The following is a 6,100-nucleotide window of genomic DNA, read 5'->3' as shown; positions in this document are numbered from 1 at the left end:
TGCGTGTGCGTGTGCTATTCACGATAATTTCAGCATAGCCACGAGGTAGATCGGTCGGTCGGTTGTTCGGTTGGTCAATATAGTCGCATACGACGCAAGGGTTGTTGTATAGAAACCATTACGAAATCTAGTCACGTTTCCATTCTTTTTCTTTTCTGAAAATTCGAACGACCACGAAGGCTTTACCGTAGGAATAATGATATATTTTTCTACACCTAAGGGCGTTTAATCACAAGCCTTGAATGTTTCGTAACGCGGTTGTACTCGAGGCGAGGATATCCGTTCACGTATTCCTTACGTTTCTTTTCTCGAAAAAGGTTTCCAAGAGTTTTCTTTTTAAACACGTTTGTCTGTCTCTTCGATCGCCATCGATTCTAACGAATCGTTTTGTACGAATTGTTTTAAAGATCTTGTTTCAATCCCATATTATTTTTTTCCATTTTCTTTTTTTCTCTTTTTTCCTTCTTTTTTTTTTAAGAATGATTTTTCTAACGTTCTGTATAGAAGAAATAGTTGGCTTCGAGCGTTTCGTAGAAATGTGTTTTTTTCGAATAGATTGCTTTGAGCGCGTTTTTAACGAATGCGTTGTTTGAAGCTTTAGCTTTGTAAAACGTCGTTAAAAAGCGATTGAGTATTTGTTCTAACGCTTTGGTTTAAATGATCCTTTTCGAATATATTTTCCTTCTTTCTGTTTTTTCTTTTCCTTCAAAACAACGTTGTCTCAAAACGATTCTATTATCAACGGTTTCGTTAACATACGTTGTTACGAATCGTTTATCGGTATTATGCGAACTATTTCGAGCACGTTACTACGAACGCGTTGTTTCTGTTTTTAAATGTTATTTTAAAAAAGAAATCGCATGTTCGTCGAACGACGGCTCTCGGCCGACTGATTGCGAAATCGCAAAGACCACTCGCGCTCTTTCAGTGCGCGCCACGGTGTTATTCGCACATGCGTACATTCCGCGCGGAATTCTGACGTCCCCATAGGACGACCTCGTAAATGTTCCCTGAATTTATTGAACCTTACGAATATTATTATTATACCGACTTCATCACCTTATCATTATATAAGTATTTGATATCTCTGGTTAGTCTTTATTCTAAGAGAAGGTGTGGAGGAAGCAATACGATATACGATATCGTTGTAATGTATATTCCAAATGGTTTTACTTATCAACGTAATATTCGTGAGCAAAGGGGCTTAGAAGATCGCAAACATAATTACGGAAACACGCGGATAACAAATAGCTCGGGAATATTATTGCATTTAGTGTAGGATTGGACGATAGATGAAACTGTTGATCAATTCTGCGTTTCTATATATATGTAAGAGAAGGAGAGAGAAAAGAGGAAGTTCTTAACCTTTTCTTCGCGAAAAAGAAAGTAGGTTACGTTGGGCTTGTTTAAAAAACGCAAACACATCACCAGGAAGATAGAAGATGCAGAAGAGTAAAGATTCATACGTAAAGGTTTGACTATGTGATATATACAGGGTCTATCAGTTTCTTTCCCTCTCTCTCTCTCCCTTCCTCCCTACCTCTCTCTCTCTCCGCCTCTCTACTTCCTCACTCCCACCTTTTCTCTCACCCCCTCCCTCTCGCTCTCCCATCCACTCTCTTTGATTCTCTATATATCTACCCGAACTTTTTGAGAGTACGCAGAACATCATTCGACTTTCCCCTCGTGTTCATCAACGAGAATATACCTTCGTATTTCGTAGTACGGCTTCGTGGTTTCAATATAAACTATTTTGAAATATCACATATAATATGTGATATATAGAATACGTACCACCTACCTATATTGTAATATAGAGATTTATAGGCTTCATATATATGTATAAGGTTTTACATTTTTTCATTTTATTTTAGTCGAACAATCGGGCTTTATACTGCATTGGTTTTCCGAACGAAATGTGGTTGGCCCGTTTCCGCACGATTTCGACCGTTACTATCTCTACTTTTTTTCACAAATGCATGCTCGTATAATCCTAACCAAATCCACGTAACACCGTGAAAGCGTCGTTCGTTGCGTCACGTTTACTACATTTGCATGGAAGTGTCTGAACGACGACGAGGAAGATGATGATAAAGCAAACCGAAATGGACACAAAATCCGAAAGAAAATAGAGTCAGCAAACCATGCATACTTACATTTTCTCTGCATCTTTTTTTCTTTTTTTTTTTTATCTCTTCCTTTTTTTTCCCCGCTTCTAAAGAAATTTTGTCTTCAAACACTATTAAATAGAATATGATTCATCGAAATGCAATTTTCTCCGCATGGTTTAGTGGTTCGTAGTTCCGCGTTATTTATAGAAGATAATTTACGCTCGAGCGAGCAAACATTCGACCAACTCGATATACTTAGATAGGTATACACCAATACAAGAATAGACATATGCATTGCGGCTTACCTATATACACACATAGATAGAGATATGTGTATATATATATATGTGTATGCGTGTGTATATGCTTTGCCCGTGTCCACCGATTATAATTTATAATCCAGCTCGTGGATTAGTCGGCATTCTAAGAGACGTTAATTAGACTTCATGAGTTCGCTCTAACTTGATGTAAACAAATGCGTACTCTCGATTCAGAGAAATGTATACAAAGGATCTCCTGAGTCTTCGTAGGACAAATGAAAGGACAATTTCCTTATGACTGTTACTTTGTCTTTACTGAAATAAGGATCCTAAAATGAGCTTGTTATCAATTATAAGTTAGTCCTTTAATTTAACATTGTATTTCTATTACAAAAGATTACGTTTCAGAAATTATATCAAATCAGTTAACTCGCACGAAATTACATATATACAATCTTTCCTTTGTGAAAAGTATTTACAAAGGACGATAAATAGAGGTCGATAGAGGATTCTGATAAGAGGTGAATCGCAAGCAGGACGACGAACATCGTACCTAATTCCTTATCGAAGCGAACGTGTCAGAAGCCATTAGGCCAAGAGGAGGACATCGTAGAGCAGCCGCTTAGAAAGCAGCAACATGCAACGTTTCACGAATTAGGTATACGGGTGAAATGGATTTACTTGTCCTCGTCATAAGTATGATCTCTCTTCAATTTACATTATTGCATTGTAATTATTTTGGTTTATAATAATGTCTTCGTACTTTGTAATTGAATATATATATGTATATTTATGATAATTAAACAATAATACATTTCAGAGTTTGAACTCTAATATATACACATGTACATACATAAATACATACATACATATATACATATATATATAATATATATATATAATATTATTTATCATTACGACATCATAAATCTCGCGTGACCTATTAAACTTGTATTCGCTCTTTTATCTAGAATTTACTAAATCTCAAAATCTCTTAAAATACACTTGGATTTCTTTTATGAGCCATTAGAAGTAGTAAATGCTAGATAAATGCATGGACGATAGGCAACGATGAAAGAGTGAAACGAGATTACATGTTTAATGGTTAAAAAGTAAAACTTAACGATGCAATCGTTTGTTGATCTAATGTTTGAAATTTTGTCAAGAAAAGTAGAAAAAATAGTGTAGAAGTCTTTTTGTTATAGCCGTTTGAATTACTTCCCGTAATTCTCGCTTCGACTCTTAATAGTCGATATTCCAACGATGTTATTAACTTTATCCAACATTTTGTATCGATGACATCGTACGAGTTGGGCAAAAGAACAAGCGATATCTTCTCTTGCTCGCTTTCGCTTTTATAAAGAATTATTATTGGACTGTGCCTATTTGTCTTTATCTCTCTGGTCTGAACTTGTATAGAAAAGGAAAATGAAGTGAGAGAAATAAAAGATAGAATAACGTCGGATTTAAAAAAAGAAACATTGTGTTCCTTGAAAGTAACAATAAAGAATATCTATTTTTCTATTTTTTTTATTTTAACCCTGAACGTTAGCAAGTTCTTTTCAGAAAGAAGTAGTTGACAAAATCGCTGCATCTTCAAAAACAGATATTTACGCTAAGTACGATTTATATATATATATATATATATTATTTATTTGTTTTAGTTGATGACTCCATATAAAACATAAATTATAATATAAATATAGATTAATATGCATATTATATATATATATATATATATATATATATATATATATATATAAACACATATTTAATTTAAAACATATAAATTCTATAATTCATTATACATAAATATTAATTATTAGTAATATTAATAAAAACAAAAAGAAACTAATGATGAACATAAGTGAATTAATAATCCTGCTATCGATATTGGTTATCGATAATCGAAACAGAAATTCTGTCATCGATACTGGTTACTTCTAACTAAAACGAAACTGTTGTAAACGATAATGATCAACGATAAACAAAAAATAATTCTTCGTTATCAATAATGATTATTTGTAACCAACAACAATTTCCGCTGTCAATAATGGTTATTCATTTTTTGAAACATATTTTCAAAATAATTGTTATTCTTGTTTTTCGTTTACTATATAATCCTCAGCTATTGGTCCGAGTCAAAAACTAACAGTCTTTTATTTAACTTCTTTTTGTCAATGTACTTTTTGTTGCGTTCTAAAAAACGTTTCACGAACTTTTGTTTCAAGCGTACTCGAGATAGATTGTATCATGCGGGCAATTATTTACCGTTGCACTTCCTCTTCTTTATCAAATAAGAGAACTTTTATAATGGCAACAATTTGAAATCAACAGTGCGTCTGAAAAAAGGTATGTTTTTAGTCAAAACAAATTGAAAGAATTTAGAATCGTTTAGTTTGAAAAATAGAATGTTCTCTGTGACAAATGAGAAAAGGATACAAGAATTAACTATCGCGCGGGTAAACGATCGTTTACAATTGTTAAATTCTGTTATTTTTCTTTTACTTTTTTCTTCGACGACTATCGATATTAATCATATTTATTATCGACAAAATACGAACGGATGTAACATGAAATTAATTGATGGGTTAATTGCATATCGTTATTTTCGTTCATTACATATCACGGGAGTAACAATGATAAGAGTAAACGTAATAATGAGAGATAATAAATCGGAATAATTAAAGAGAGAGAGAGAGAGAGAGAGAGAGAGAGAGAGAGAGAGAGAGAGAGAGAGAGAGAGAAAGAGAGAGAGAGAAAGAGAGAAATATGGATAGAAATGCAATCGAATCGAAAACTTTACGCCAATTTCTGATTTCAAATTTCCGCCTCAATGAACGCAATACGAATGACGTTCTTTAGAATCAAAAGCTGATTGCAAAAGAATTTTAAAAGGAGAAGAAGTAGAAAAAAGTAAAAAAAAACTTAATTTAGAGCCGACATCTTTTGATGAAATATAAATTTTAATTTCATCATCTTTATGTACCAGTTGAAATTCGTCTCCCTTTCATTCATCGACATTAAACGGAAGACGTGAAATCAACGGTCTCAATTTCCGACGTTTATTTACCTACTTCCTAAGTTTATCTATTACCTTGTCGGAAAGTGTATACTATATGCACGTGTATACTCATTATCTGTCAGGTTAACTGGATATAAAGGATATAGGAGACAACGTCGCTCGAGGATCATCTAATTAGGTTGACGTTGTTTTAAAAAAAGAACAAAAAAGAAAAAGAAAAAGAAAAGAAAAATAAGAAAAGAAAAGAAAATGTGTCACGTTGATCAAAAGATAGAATATACGATTTTATTCGTTTGCATGTTAAGGAGAGAAAGATTAATTATACCGTTCGTAAGGTTGACATTTAATCGTATACTATATTTGATACGAAAATATGAAATTTTGCTATTCTGCGATATTTTATTCAATCCGAAATATTCTATCTCGAGAGTGGATATGTATATCTATATATATCTATACGATATATCAATATCTCCAACTTCGATAAGCGTCGATGTACATCAATGAAGTATATCGTTTGGATCAGTTATTACACCCTAGAAACGTCTGTTTCGTAGAAAATATATGTAACTCTTTATATGTATATATATGTGTGTGTGTGTGTGTGTGTGTGTGTGTATAAAAATATTTATAAGCGAAAAAGGATACAAGCATGTTAAAGTATTCACATATGGTCGAAGCATCGAAAATCAATTCGCAATATA

The sequence above is a fragment of the Vespula pensylvanica genome, chromosome 5, assembly GCF_014466175.1.
Source record: "Vespula pensylvanica isolate Volc-1 chromosome 5, ASM1446617v1, whole genome shotgun sequence".
Lineage (NCBI taxonomy): Eukaryota > Metazoa > Arthropoda > Insecta > Hymenoptera > Vespidae > Vespula > Vespula pensylvanica.
Note: the sequence above shows the minus strand (reverse complement) of the source record.